The sequence below is a fragment of the Schistocerca serialis genome, chromosome 5 (genome assembly GCF_023864345.2).
Source record: "Schistocerca serialis cubense isolate TAMUIC-IGC-003099 chromosome 5, iqSchSeri2.2, whole genome shotgun sequence".
NCBI lineage: Eukaryota > Metazoa > Arthropoda > Insecta > Orthoptera > Acrididae > Schistocerca > Schistocerca serialis.
The window spans coordinates 480,579,763-480,596,256 of record NC_064642.1 but is presented as its reverse complement, the minus strand read 5'-3'; the positions used below and the strand labels follow the sequence as shown (position 1 = coordinate 480,596,256).

General features: G+C 41.3%; 1 protein-coding gene across 1 annotated transcript in view; it reads left to right on the top strand.

The window, feature by feature from the left end:
- The window catches only part of LOC126482011 (venom carboxylesterase-6-like), a 149,029-nt gene that overhangs the window by 53,205 nt on the left and 79,330 nt on the right, over positions 1-16,494 (top strand). The gene's annotated exons all lie outside the window — the stretch shown is intronic.

The window sequence follows — 16,494 nt, the reverse complement described above, 5'->3', positions numbered from 1 at the left end:
AATATTTTACACATTCTAGTGGTTGTCTGCTCCTAACGTTTTTCCCCTTCCAGTGTCAAATTAGCTGTTGATGGCTGCTACAGCAGTGGTGTCACTAAACTGATCCTTCTTCTAGTGACGAGTTTCCCTCGTAGACATATTTGTTCAACTGTACCTTTTAGCACTTAGTTATTTCAAACTTTCTCTAGTATATTTACACACTTTAAATGCTTCCAGCTTTTTCTCCTCTGGATTTTCGATAGTCCATTTTGGTAAAAATTTGAAATGGGAGAAACATGTTAGTGAACTTCTCAAATTTAACAACTTTTGCTCTTTGCTTAATTGCTGGTTTTGAAAACAAATAAATATCTTAATACATTTTGCATATCTGTACTCGTTAATGCTTTATTACGCAAATTTATGGGATAACAATAAAGCTCTCAGTGGTTGAGAAAGGAGTTCAGTATCCAACCACGAAAACATTTCATCATAACATATCTGACAGGTTTAAGGCAAATTTTAAAAGTAATCTGAGATCATTTCTTCTGAAGAACTTATCCTATCCTGTAGACGAAAATTTAATTAAACGTTGATATCATGAGTTGTACATGTTGTAAATATGTTTCCTTTGTTATTAAATTTTTGTTTTACTTGTAATATAAGTACCCTTTAGGGACAAATAAAAATAATTGATTTTTGTTACGTTTAAGCCTCTGTGATATTTAGTAATGTGCAAATGACCAACGTGTAATTACACATACAAAGAAATCGTGCATAAACCGCCTGTAAACGAAGTAGTTTTACATAATAATAGATTGTGCAACTGATATACGGAAACTTTAATTAGCTAACTAACTAACTTACTAGCTTACGTAATACTCTCAACAGATTATTGTGTTAATCTTTGTTTGACCTACAAGGAATGGAGAAAGTAATATATGATCTTCTATGTGAAGAGGGACGCCTGAAAGCGATTGGTTACAAAGATAGGTGTGCATTAAATGGTGACTTGTTTTCTTTTTTGTGTTAGGGGCAGTATAGTGCAAAAAAGTCCATTTTCTTTGCGGCAGAAGCAAAATCACTTAATGCAAGTTGTCCAGTTCGTCAGGCCGCAAGTCGGAGTCGTCAAGTGTTAGCTTCTGTTATACTGGCAGAAAACTACGTTCATCTTATGAACACAGTGCACAAGATGATTAAACTTCCTGTGCATACAAGGCCATTAAGCCTAATTACAGAACGAGTATGGGGTTTCTGCGCAGAGGACGCTTAGACTCAACTGATATCCGCCTAATCCTGATTTCACTACGTCCGACCAAGACCATAGATTTAAAGCGAAGCCTTACAACGCGCGGAAAGGAGAGTGAAAAAACAGACAATAACAAAGATGCCACCTTTACTATAATGAGTGTCCTTATCCTGGAAGATCGGTGTTTTCGACTTGGAAATGCGGTAGACGACACCTAACGTGCAACATAATTACCTGCTTCCATCATGGGAACTTCCCTACCTGGCTCCAGTAGATAGGCGGCAGAGGTACCCAACTTCAATTTGTGGCTCGACTTCAGAGGCTGGTTTAAATGATCTATTCCTTTCGTGTGAGTGGTATTATGCCCAGAAAATCACTTTTTTTCATAGACTAAAAAACTTGCAACATTAATGTACCACTAGTATTACGACGCCCTCGCAGCAGAAAATGCAACAGCTTAGGAGAATTATCATGAACTTTTTAATAAATTATAATGTGCTCATATCATTTACTGAGTGTGCACATTAGCATTGCACGTTGTTGTGTTATTCTTTGTCTGACCTACATGAACTGGACAAAATAATGTATGATCTTCTACGTGAGGAGGGACGCCTGATAGCGATAGTTACAAAGATAGATGTGCATTAAAAGGGGGTTTGTTTTCTTTTTTTTGTATTAGGGGCAATCCATCCCGTGGATTCAATGTCAGACAAGAGCACTGTATCCATGCAGTGTTTAAACTGGAGTTTATGGAAGTCATAATATAACTAGAAGAATGTGTAGCAGTTTCGTGTAAAAACAAATTAGCATACTTGCTGTAACATTTATCTCTTTCTCCCTCAATACTCAAAAAAATAACATTTATTCGGCATTTCTAAAATCATTGGGGAAAGAGGTAACTAAACGATTATTCAAGTTGGTGTGCAGAATCTATGACACTGGAAACAAGTCATCGGTCTCTTAGAACAATATTATCCCGACATTCCCGAAGACGGCAAGAGCAGATAAATGTAAGAACAATGGGACAGTCAGTTTGACAGCTCATATTTCCAAGCTGCCAGAAGAATGCGAAAGAAAACTGAAGATCTGTTGGCTGAAATGTTTCACTATAGGAAACGTAAAGGCACCAGAGAGGCCGTCCTGAAGTTGGGTTTGACAATCAAAGCAAGATTTTTCGTAGTATTTGTGAACATAGAAAAGCGTTTGATACACAAAATGATGCAAGATTGTGTGGAATTGAGTCATGGGCTACGGTAAGAAAACCGGAAGAATGCTGAAAATCAAGTGGACTGAAAAAATGTAAATAAAAAAAGTGGAGACTTTACTGTACAACTTTGACCAGGCAGTACGCTTAACACAGTAAGAGTTTCGATTTGTTACACATAAGAGAAAAACGACTCACAACGAAAGAATTATCCGAATAACACAGAAATCGGTAGATGTGATGTACATGTACAAACATAAGCAAACAAACGATTACAATTTAAGAAAAATTGGATGATTTATTCGAGACAAAGAGCTTCACAAATTGAGCAATTCAGTAACACTTTTGGTCCACCTCTGGCCCTTATGTAAGCAGTTATTCAGCTTGGCGTTGATTTATAATTGTTGAATGTCCTCCTGAGGGATATCGTGCCAAATTATTTCCAATTGACCCGTAGGATTGTCAAAATCCAAAGCTAGTTAGGAGGCCATAATGCACCAAACTTTCTCGTTTGAGGAGAGATCAGGTGACCTTGCTGGTCACGGTAGGATTTGGTAAGCACGAAGATAAGCAGTAGAAATTGTCGGCTTGTGCGGGCGGATATTATCTTGCTCAAATGTAAGCCCATGATGGTTTGCCAAGAAGGGCAACAAAGCGGGTCGCAGAATACCGTCGACGTACCGCTGTAAGGGAGCTTCGAATGACAACTATAGGGGTACTGCCGTGAAATGATATGGCAACCCAGACCATCATGGCTGTTTGTCGACCGGTATGGCGGGAGATAGTCAGGGTGGTATCCCACCGTTGTTCGTGGCATCTCCAGACACGTATATGCTGATCATCGTGGCTCAGTTCGAAGCGGAACTGATCACTGAAGACAGTTCTACTCCAGTCAACGAGACTCCATGACAAAGACGTGTCTGGAGACGCTCCCGTCAGCGGAAACTATTGATACAGACCTATGATCTAAAAAATTACGAATAAATTTAGTACAGCTCTCATCTCTCTGTTTAAGAACAAAGGCAGCAAAAGTGCTAATAACTAATTTGAATCAAAACTTGGCCTTAGATTTTAACTGATTAAGATTGTTTGAACGTCATAAATTTCAATAATTATTCACCTGTCAGTCTATGTGGCTGAAGTTTTACAACAACGCTTGCAGCACTGTCTAATTTATCATACACTTGGGGTGGACACCAAAAACACATGACTAAACTGGTTGGCTTTCAAAACAGATTCCAGTCGTCTCGGAATGGGTAAATACAGCTCCTGTATGGTTTTTGAAGGTACCTCGTATCTTTCTTCTCACCAAAGCAGACAACAAGGGCTACATAATATTGAGAGTTGGTATCTGTAACGGTCAGGGGAGATGCGACAGCTCATTCTCGTGCTCACAAAACTAGTTTTTTGCGATTCGAGCTGTGTGAACAGGGGCCCTCTCATCTTGGAACACAGCATTATCTTTGGGGAACAAACATTGTATCATGGCATGATCATGTTCAGCCAAATGGTCACATAATCCTTGACAGTAATCGACTTAGCAGATTGACCTTGGCCTCCTTGGAATACCACGATATTTCTGCCCAAATCATCACATGTCATGTTCCCCTCTTGGGATGTAAACTCGACCAAAAGTTATGCTCAGAGTTAATCAAGACTCATGCGACCAAATGCCATTCTTCTGTTGCTCCATAGTCCAGGTTTCAAGGCTTCGATACCACATACTCCTGTCACAGGCATTAGCAACACTGATGAGCAGTCCTGGAATTTCAGCTCGCCCTGTTTGCGTATTGATCTCCCTTCGTGTTATTTTGCTGTTTACAGGGTTCGTGTCTGTGACTTCCAGTTCTGGGGTGACTTTTGAAGCTGTTGTCCTGTTATTTTTGATCGTATTCCTCTTCAGTGAGCGTCTGCCACGATCACTCAATCCACACTTTCGTCCACGTTGTGACTTAGAAGATGATTTTTTTCCGCCATCATTGTATGTGATGGGAATCTTTGATACGGTGCCTCTTGAAGCACTAAATACTTCGATTACCTTGGTTACTGAAGAACCCACCATACAGGCACCAACAATTTGATGCAATTTGATCTAATGTAATGCACTCACAACTACAAAGAACATTGTTCTGTCCACTACTGGCACTTGCGAAGCATTGATGACATTGCATAGGTGCCATCCGTGGTCAAGTAAAACTGTGCTACCTGCAGGATTTTTATGTTGAAGCACGCATTTCTCTATGCGTTTCCAGATTTTTGTTCAAAATGTGTAGAGGTAATGCAGTATGTTGTCAAATTAAATTTTTGTAGTTTAAGAAGCAAACGTGTAACAGAATATTAATGTATATAAATTTTCGATGAAGTTTTGTTACATTTACAAGATTTCAAAGACTCAGTCAGTGCTGGAAGATGAAAAAGACAGCTGTGAGAACGTCTTAACATTCACAGCTAGGAGCCAACATCTTCTCAGGCGCCAGATAAAGTAGCACCAAACTGAACCAACACAGGCAGTGTGTGAAGTCATGTGACAGCTATAGGTAACACAACACTGGTTCTGAGTGCAAGTTCAGAGTTTATGGATGGGCGGACCTCGACACAGATTCTGGTTGCCCCAGTATAGTATTACTGAAAAAAAAAGTTCTGATGTATGTGAATTCCTAAGGCACCAAACTGCTGAGGTCATCGGTCCCTAGACTTACACACTACTTAAACTAACTTATGCGAAGAACAACACACACACCTATGCCCGAGGCAGGACGCGAACCTCCGACGGGAGGGGCCGAGCAATATTTTTGGAATTCCAGTACAGTAAAGTATTCAAGAATGAGTTAATCAGCTCCTGATCACGTTCAGATGCTTGTCTGTTCTGTTCTGATCTGTGAAAGGTTTGTCTCTAATCGCACATGCATATTGCATGGAGGGTGCGAAATTTAGTTGCCGGAACTGCGACTTCTGGCAGCAACAATGACTAATCCCGTTCAATAGTGAAACCTCTGCTACAGCGTACAACATTTGCATTTATTATGTCTTACACAACCGGTTTCCGGGTCTCATCCTCATCTTCAGTTGTTACGAAGAGTTAAAAAATGAAACAATATGTCCAAACAGTACGAGTTATGATAAAGCTTCAAGTAGTTCATCAGCATATAAGGTCAGATAATTTATAAACAACAATGAACATACCTAAAATGAAAACAAGTGTATATGTCCAAGTTAAGGTGAAAAGGCAGCACATCTGCCGTACATGGCTCATCAGAGGGAGCATATAAGTTTGACCGCGCTTATATCTTCTCACACATGCGCCTGACGGAAGTCAGCCATATGTTGCAAGCGCCGACGAGGGCCTAGAGTCTAAATAAACACAAACAGAGCCGGCTCAGTGTGTACGAAAGTCAGAGACTAAAAGAATAAGGCTAAAACTGAGCAGTAAGTAGTTACACTTAAGGATTGCCACTCGATGCTAAGTTTGCTCAGGGCTATTATTGAGAGCAGCAGAGATCTACAAATTGAAAGCTCTGAGGGTGGGAGGGAGGGGGTGGGGGACAGGCTGTGGTTGAACGAGGCGCCGTGAGAAGGGAGTTCAGAGGTCGGCGGGTCTGGTGCGCTCACCACTTTGCTGCTATAAACGTTGTAGTAGCTCTGCGTGTCTTTGGGCTGGCGTTATTCACCTCAACTGGTAGAACTACCCAAATATCAATTTAGTTATGCTATAGACGAATATTCCTGCGCGGCAGTGTCCAATTACGACATCATTTATGATCCGAAAAAAAAAATTTGAAAACAGTTAAAAATTTCGAAGAAAAGCCAAGGAACTACCCACTTTTGTGGAGATGGTCGGTCTCGCAGTGAAAAAAGTTCATTGTTTTCCATAGCATCATCTGCTTTATTCGTTGAAATTTACATATGTGAATGTTCCCACCTAAAAACCAGAAATCTAAAAAAAATGTAACTGCAATGAATTGTTAGAATATCATCGACTCATTTCGTTTTAAATCCATTTCGTCTGTCTGAAATAAGCTGCATTTGGAGGCTGGTATACAACACATACTTTTTCGCTAAATCAAATGGTTCAAATGGCTCTGAGCACTATGGGACTCAACTGCTGAGGTCATAAGTCCCCTAGAACTTAGAACTACTTAAACCTAACTAACCTAAGGACATCACACACATCCATGCCCGAGGCAGGATTCGAACCTGCGACCGTTGCGGTCGCGCGGTTCCAGACTGTAGCGCCTAGAACCTCTCGGCCACTCCAGCCGGCATACTTTTCGCTAGTGTAACTATGTTGGGATAAAGACTATTGTTACGTTTTCACCTCTGAAGCGGATAGTCGTCATCACCACCATCCATTCGCGTTAAAAACAAGCGAGAATCGGGTAGCCCACAGTCCAGCCACTCTGAAGACATGGACTTGTGAGAGCTGCTGACATTATCTACACGGGCCAGACTAAATATGTCGCAACTATCACAAAAACAGATGGACCAGGATGACATCTTAAAGTTGCGTAAATGAAAGAACTGTAACGCGCAAATTTCTAGTAGCTGTTGGATATATGAGAATTATATCAGTATATGCCTCTGAAGAAGGAAAAAAGGGTGCATCTAATAAATTTTACAAGAACTTGTGAAGTGTCATTGATTCCAAAAGTAACAAGGACTTTATTGTCGTAGGAGGAGATACGAATGCTACCTTAAAAAAACTGGAGAATCAGCGGTTAATTAGAATGGATAAATGTTACGATACTTTGGGAACTTAAATTCAATGCGAATAGAAAATAACTTTTTCAAAGAGAAAAATTCTCAAATTTTCCTGGACTTCCGCAATTGTAGATCTATAACAGATTTATTTAACATCAAATGAAGAGATGTTCTGTAAAAATCAGTTGTGGGAAGAAGAGGAGAAAGAGGAAGTAGAAGAAATCAACTTATGTCTTTCGTAAAAAGATAGAACATATTTTAAGGAGCTTAAAGAATTGTAAAATCCGAAGAGCTCCTAGAACGGAGAATCTAACTACAGAACGTTTTTATTACTTACCAGAAGAAGCTAAATAAAGGCTTTAGGTTTTGTAAATCAATGCTGGCAGCAAAGAAAATTATCAATGGAATGGAAGAAAGCAGTAGCAAAACCCGTTTTCAAAAGAGGATGAATAACAGACCTTGAAAATTACAGGTATAGGTCTCGTAAAAACGGCATACACAGTACATGACGTATATGACGATGGCAGTAAAGAGAAGGAGGAAATTCGTAGACAGCACATTACTCGAAGAACAAACTGCTTTTCGGAAAGGAAGGTGCTGCTAAGATAAAATTTTCTCATTAAAACAAATAAGAGAAAAAAGAAGAGAATGCCATTTAACATACTGCATAGTCTTTACAGTTTGCAGGAAAGCTTTCTGTCACGTGCGCAGAGGAAAACTATGTTATTATGGAACAAGAGGCATATCATTACATCTATCGAAGTTATCCGATGTAATTGTATGTAAACAGGAACAGAGATAAATTTGAAGTTAGAATCTGGAAATATTGGCCAAGAAAATATTAATTAATGTTTCGGACTAGGGTGTATTTCACCGAAGCGTTTTAATCTATGTGTAGACGACGTTGTGAGGGAATGGAAATAACGAGTTATGAAATTTGGTATAGAGGACAGCTTCAAAGAAAGAATTTTATGAAAACTATGTTTTCTGACCACCAGATTGTAGTTGTCGATAACGAAGATAATTTACAGAGAGCTTTACATCAACTATGTAAAATAGCAAAGCAACATTGTTTAAGTATATCAACAAATGAAACGTAGTCCATTTTTCCAAGGCTCATAACCCCTCCTCCCCATATGTTCATATTGGAAAACAAAACTACTGAACAACTTAACACCTTCAGAGTCTTTGGTTGTGGAATACCATATCCCTTCGAAGTGGATACTGAAAAAGAGATTGAGAGAGTCTATATGATATGAGACACCATCAGAATGAACTCTCAAGAGGAAGGTAGGAGTGGGCCAATGATAAAATTTTGTAAAGTTGTGGTGGTGGTGGTTAGTGTTTAACGTCCCGTCGACAACGAGGTCATTAGAGACGGAGCGCAAGCTCGGGTTAGGGAAGGATTGGGAAGGAAATCGGCCGTGCCCTTTCAAAGGAACCATCCCGGCATTTGCCTGAAACGATTTAGGGAAATCACGGAAAACCTAAATCAGGATGGCTGGAGACGGGATTGAACCGTCTTCCTCCCGAATGCGAGTCCAGTGTGCTAAGCACTGCGCCACCTCGCTCGGTGTAAAGTTACGAAAGTTCCACGTGGGCGATATGGAGGTGAAAACTGGATTATGAACATTTTGTAGACTCCTACGTCCCGCTATAAGTCTGTTGAGAATAGTCCAGGGCGTAACGAGAGGAAACAGATTAAAAAATGACTCCATGCAGAATAATGGAGGAATTTTCGACCAAAATGTAAAGGTTAAGAAATACAGAAAAGAACGGGAAGAACATATAGACGGAATGAGCGATGAACGCATTGCAAAACAACTGCTACAGTGCATCCCCAATGGAAGAAGGAACAGTGGTAAACCCAAGAGAATAATGACTGATCAAGAAGTCACAACGGATCAGCTGGTCCAATGGTTGAGCGAGATAAAGAAGAAGACAGAAACAGAATAGCACATTAGTGTCAGGTTGTAATTCAATTCCTGCTTACCTGTTGCCGATATTTCGGCGCCGGCCGAAGTGGCCGCGCGGTTCTGGCGCTGCAGTCTGGAACCGCGAGACCGCTACGGTCGCAGGTTCGAATCCTGCCTCGGGCATGGATGTGTGTGATGTCCTTAGGTTAGTTAGGCTTAACTAGTTCTAAGTTCTAGAGGACTAATGACATCAGCAGTTGAGTCCCATAGTGCTCAGAGCCATTTGATATTTCGGCACTGATTTAACGTATCGTGTCAATTAGCAACGGAAATCATTTTCAGTAGGCTGTAGGGTGTCACAAAACTCTAGCTGTTCTGTGCAACGTCCGAATTTCTACTTTCGCCACCATGAGGGGGAGACAATGCTCTTTCAGCGCACCAAGTACCTGCAGTTAATATAAAAAAATGTGATATTTTCATTTTGCTGCCAAATACCAATGACACTGAAACTTGTGTTTTGAAACTAACTACGATTTGTACTTGCCGGGCACGAAGCTCGTATTAAACAAAAAAAGTTGATTTATACTAATTAAAGAAACCTCTGAATTGTCGGGACCGGCGTTACAGACTTTTCAGTTTATGAAGCAATAACAAAACGGACTGAGCTGTAGGATATTTCTCGCCTTGCAGTTTGAGTGACATAAAACTGTCACGAGGTCCTTTGGATTTTCGTTGTTGTAACCATTAAGATTTTCAGTGACACCCTTCTCCACAAGTATCTTCATTATTTTGTCGCACTGGCTAACTACAGACTGCAGCATTCTAAATAACCTGTTACACCTAGTCTCCGTTTCTTACTTGAGACCTGAACAGGCCTTGAACGCCCAACCATACCGACCGGTCGCCGTGTCATCCCCAGCCCATAGGAGTCACCGGATGCGGATACGGAGGGTCATGTGGTCAGCACACCTCTCTCCCGGCCGTTGACAGTTTTCGTGACCGATGCCGCAACTTCTCAGTCAAGTAACTCCTCAATTGGCCTCACAAGGGCTGATTGCAGCCCCCTTCCCATCAGCACTCAACAGACGTGGACGGTGACCTAACCAAAACTAGCCAAGCTCGACAGCGCTTAACTTCGGTGATCTGAAGGGAACCGGTATTACCATTGCGGCAAAGCCCTCGGTTTGTTGCTTTAAGCTTGTCTCTAACGAATTTCTTCATGAAACGAACCCTGTCTCTGGCAGCATAAAACGTCGAATAAACGACTGCAATTTCATTTTTCAAATAATCGTAATCGAAAACGAGTTTTAGGTCTGTATTCGAAAGATGTGGAATACATGCGTAATGCAGAAAGAATTTCAGTGCCATGCAAATATTAGCACCTCGGTCGATGACAAAAGGAATCTCACCATGGTGCTAAATTAAATTCCCCGGATTTTTTATTCTCAGAAAAGTGAGCTTTTCCAACTACATGCTTTTGAGTGTCCTATCATGATAACAAAGAGTGCAGTAACGCCGGCTGCTGGTGGCCGAACGGTTCTAGGCGCTTCAGTCTGGAACCGCGCGATCATTACGGTCGCAGGTTCGAATCCTGGCTCGGGTATGGATGTGCGTGATGCCCTTAGGTTAGCTAGGTTTAAGTAGTTCAAAGTTCTAGTGGACTGATGACCTTAGAAGTTAAGTCCCATACTGCTCAGAGCCATTTGAACCATTTTGTGCAGAAACCGATAGGTAACAGGTTTTCCGATATGGATCGGTCTACAAATTCGATGTACATATACAGGCATTAAAAGATGTGGCCTTCACAGTGCTTGTCATCATAATTCGCTCACATTTCATTGGCTTGTCTTTCAGTGTTTCGTGCCGCCGTCGCAGGATGAAGGAGAATGTTGGAGGCATCCACCTGTGTAAACTTGGAAGCGGTATTTACAAGCTCCCGATATGAAGAGCAAAACCCTCCACCAGATATTAATGTAAATGGGCGCAGGTTCCTAGCGCACATTTGTGTGCACTTTTTAGTTACAGCGTCTTTCGCTGAAGATGATAATGCTGCAGAACTTCTACTTTGTCGTGCTCTGCAGACGTGTATCTTCCGCCATCTGTACGAGAAATGCTCACGCCATAAAAAGCATAGTGGATCAAGTCCAAAGAAACTAGAAAAAAGTAAAAAAAGTCTGAAGTAAAAGAAATAAAATCAGGAAACATAAAACTTACGCAGATCACGTCTAATATCATACCGAAGCTCTATGCAAGACGCATATAAATTTAAGCAAATAACTGGTATAATAACAGCCCGGAAGCAGTTGTAACAATAAAAACACAAGACAGAAGAATTGAAAAGGTAAACATCGACAGAAGGACATATAATACTGCATAAAACACTATGTCAAATAATTAAAACATATAAAGTAATAAATTGCAGTAAGAATACTCCCAAGGCGCCGCCATTACTACGACGTAAACTAACACTTCATGGCAGCAGGACCAAAAACGTGGAAGCTGCGATGAATAACCAAACCAGTGTCCACGTAACATGGCACTATACGGCCAACAAGCACAAAACAGATAAAGGACCCTAGGAATAGTGACCGTGGTAGGACTGTGGATCAGGAACAACAAGAACGAATTACCTAAGACACTAATTAGCTATTGCAAGCATTGCAAAAAAAGTTTCTCAAAATATTTTTAACTTCTACCTGTTCGTTCAGACCGATGTCAGGATTATTGGTTCTGCATTTGAAAATCTCTATCTCCCACAGCATGTTCAGCGAGAAGCCTTTAGGATGTTGTTGTTGTTGTTGTGGTCTTCAGTCCTGAGACTGGTTTGATGCAACTCTCCGTGCTACTCTATCCTGTGCAAGCTCCTTCATCTCCCAGTACCTACTGCAACCTATATCCTTCTGAATCTGCTTAGTATATTCATCTCTTGGTCTCCCTCTACGATTTTTACCCTCCACGCTGCCCTCCAATGCTAAATTTGTGATCCCTTGATGCCTCAAAACATGTCCTACCAACCGATACCTTCTTCTAGTCAAGTTGTGCCACAAACTTCTCTTCTCCCCAATTCTATTCAATACCTCCTCATTAGTTACGTGATCTACCCACCTTATCTTCAGCATTCTTCTGTAGCACCACATTTCGAAAGCTTCTATTCTCTTCTTGTCCAAACTAGTTATCGTCCATGTTTCACTTCCATACATGGCTACACTCCATACAAATACTTTCAGAAACGACTTCCTGACGTTTAAATCTATACTCGATGTTAACAAATTTCTCTTCTTCAGAAACGCTTTCCTTGCCATTGCCAGTCTACATTTTATATCCTCTCTACTTCGACCATCATCAGTTATTTTGCTCCCTAAATAGCAAAACTCCTTTACTACTTTAAGTGTCTCATTTCCTAATCTAATTCCCTCAGCATCACCTGATTTAATTTGACTACATTCCATTATCCTCGTTTTGCTTTTGTTGATGTTCATCTTATACCCTCCTTTCAAGACACTGTCCATTCCGTTCAACTGCTCTTCCAAGTCCTTTGCTGTCTCTGACAGAATTACAATGTCATCGGCGAACCTCAAAGTTTTTACTTCTTCTCCATGAATTTTAATACCTACTCCGAATTTTTCTTTTGTTTCCTTTACTGCTTGCTCAATATACAGATTGAATAACATCGGAGAGAGGCTACAATCCTGTCTCACTCCTTTCCCAACCACTGCTTCCCTTTCATGCCCCTCGACTCTTATAACTGCCATCTGGTTTCTGTACAAATTGTAAATAGCCTTTCGCTTCCTGTATTTTACCCCTGCCACCTTCAGAATTTGAAAGAGAGTATTCCAGCTAACATTGTCAAAAGCTTTCTCTAAGTCTACAAATGCTAGAAACGTAGGTTTGCCTTTTCTTAATCTTTCTTCTAAGATAAGTCTTAAGGTTAGTATTGCCTCACGTGTTCCAACATTTCTACGGAATCCAAACTGATCTTCCCCGAGGTCCGCTTCTACCAGTTTTTCCATTCGTCTGTAAAGAATTCGCGATAGTATTTTGCAGCTGTGACTTATTAAACTGATAGTTCGGTAATTTTCACATCTGTCAACACCTGCTTTCTTTGGGATTGGAATTATTATATTCTTCTTGAAGTCTGAGGGTATTTCGCCTGTCTCATACATCTTGCTCACCAGATGGTAGAGTTTTGTCATGAATGGCTCTCCCAAGGCCTTTAGGATAGACACGCAATATTGAAAGACTGTCCGCGATATCACCTAGCCTGTGAATATTAAGTGCAAGACGCATAGATAATGCAGATCTGGGTTTACTTATATTTCAGCGTTCCTTGAACCTGGTGTAAAAGCTTCTACCAGTTTGTCCCACATACTTACAATCGCACTGCGGACGCTTAATAAAATAAATCCCCGTTTTGTTTAATGGTTGTGGAGCTCCGTATTCATACCGTGTCAGCCGTTGTCCATTAGTGTTAAATATACAGGACGCTGAAATGTTATCCAGATCCCTCAGCTAGTTACCCATTTTATCCGACATATCCCTCTAGTTGGCAGTCCTAACGAACTTTTTCTTCTCACCTACATCGTGCGCAACGGGCGTATTGCCTACCAGCGCCTTGTTCGCATCTTTACCGTCATTTATCTACGAACATACTCGATCTCTTCACTTGTGTAACGATTTGCATTGTTATAAACTTTACAATTAGGTGACAAAAAGTCATGGGATAGCGATACGCAATTATACAGATGACGGCGGTACTGCGTACACAAGGTATAAAAGGGCAGTACAAGGCGGAGCCATCATCTGTACTCAGATGGTTTTTGTGAAATGCTTTCCGACGTTCTTAGGACGGCACGTCAGGAATTAACAGACTTTGAATGCGGAATGATAGTTGGATTTAGACGCATGGGGAATTCCATTTCGGAAATCGTTAGAGAATTTAATATTCCGAGATGCATAATGTCAAGAGTGTGCCGAGAATACCTGATTTCAGGCATTACCTCTCACCACAGTCAACGCAGTGGCGTTTGCTTAGAGTTTTCAGTATAAACAGACAAGAAACGCTGCGTAAAATAACCGCAGAAATCAATGTGGAAAGTGCGACGAACGTATCCATTAGGACTGTGCGGCGAAATTTGGGGATACTGGACTATGGCAGCAGACGACCGGCGCGAGTGCCTTTGCTGACAGCAGGACGTTGCCTGCAGCTCCTCTCCCGGGCTCGTGACCATATCGGTTGGAGCCTAGACGACTGGAAAACCGTGCCCTGGTCAGATAAGTCCCGATTTCAGTTACTAAGAGCTGGTGGCAGTGTTCGAGTGTGGCGTAGACTCCACAAAGCCTTGGACTCAAGTTGTCAACAAAGCACTGTGCAAGCTGGTGGTGGCTGTATAATGGTGTGGGGTGTGTTTACATGGAATGGACTGGGTCTTCTGGTTCAAATGAACCAATCTTTAACTGGAAATGACTGTGTTCGGCTACTTGGAGATCATTCACTGACATTGATGGACTTCATATTCCCATACAACGATGGTATTTTTAGGGATGAAAATCCACCGTGTCTCCGGCTCACAACTGTTCGCGATTGGCTTGAAGAATTTTCTGAACAACTGGAGAGAATGATTTGGCCACCCAGATCGTCTCACATGAATCCAATGGAACATTATGGCACATAATCTAGATGCCAGCTGGTGCACAAAATCCTGCACCGGCAAGACGTCTGCAATTATGGGTAGCTATAGAGGCAGCATCACTCAATACTTCTGCAGGGGACTTCTAACGAGTTGTTGATTCCATGCCAGGTCGAGTTGCTGCACTATGCCGGGAAAAACGAGGTTCGGCACGATATTATGAAGTATCCCATGACTTTTGTCGCCTCGGAGTGTATTCTTCCGAGGCTCATGCCTCCGGTTCTGTTGGTGATAGAAAGATAGGGTCAAGTGTTTTGGATAGCCCTTGGTCTAGGGACCATTTGTATATTCAACAAAATGGCTATCTTACTGTAACTATCCTACAGTAAAGGTTCAAAATATGTGTACTTCATAGTCTCTCCAGCTTAGGCAAATGGAGCAAATCATATGGTTCTTTTGTATTAGGTGTGGTCTATGGTGGGCCTTAAGGGGCTTATGGAGATGCTATTTAGTTCATGGACGGTTCCTGAGAAAACCCGAATTTTACGCCATTGGTTCAAATGGCGTTGAGCACTATGGGACTTAACATCTTAGGCCATCAGTCCCCTAGAACTTAGAACTACTTAAACCTAACTAACCTAAGGTCATCACACACATCCATGCCCGGGGCAGGATTCGAACTTGCGACCGTAGCAGTCACGCGGTTCCTGACTGCAGCGCCTAGAACCGCACAGTTTTCGCCATTGTTTCGCCATCCGCAGCAGATATCTAATCAACTAACCGTAGCAAATTGCTCAAATTTTAACGGTATATTCTCTAGACATTTATGTAGGAGTATAATGTTTCGGTTTTCAAAAATTTGTATTCGTTATCGAGAAACACCACGAAAACTGGGTTTTGGATACCAAAACCGAGCCGCGGATTTCAAGACGGCTATGGACAGCAGGTGACTATATTTTTTACATTATATATCGAGCTTCCTTAGAAACTTTCTTAATGTCTTCACCCGTTTTTGAGATACAGAAGTGTACACGCAAAATACGCAGGTGGAATACGGTGTGAGGCAAAGATGTAGTTTATAAAGTGACATGGCACGGAGAAATATGCTGTAATATTTCTCCGCTGTCATCAGAAGTTTTCTGGTGACTCCACGTTGTAGTACGGAAGCACTTCAAAAGTTTTGTGCACGTAAAATTCTGTCTTAGGTGTAAAATTAGTTTTGCGTTATCTCAGTTTCACGTAAGTAAACTATTAAAATTTTACTAACCCTTACAGTTCGTTTCATATGAGTCACATGTCTTGCTGTAGCAGGGAAAAGAAGAGAATCAGCGGAAGAATGCTGCTATCGGAGCACATAAGAGGCGAATATGCTCCTGTTTAAAAGACTCTGACTGAAAAGTGTGGCTCCGGCTGCACATTATATCTTCCTCTACACCTTAAAAATGTTCCCAAAAATTTTGGCATGCCAACACATTCGCATTCGCACTTTTTTATGCTGAGAGAGAGGAAGAGAGAGAAATGGACAGGGGAAGAGCGGAAGAGTCGGAAAAGTAACAAATACTGGAAGACAGTAGAGAGTTGAAGTGTTGTAGAAAAAACGAAGGAGATAAAGGCAGTGTGAGAGAAAGAGAGGGATAAAGTGGTAGTGGAACATAGTTGACGGTGCTAGGAAAAGAATGAAGGAGACAGTGCCAGTGGGACAAAAATAAAGAGAAGAAAAAAGTGGAAATGGATGAGAGCCAGTGATAATGAGAGATAGAGTATATGACAGTGACAACGAGGAAGAGATTGATACTGACAGTGAGAAGAGACCGCAGGAAAGGA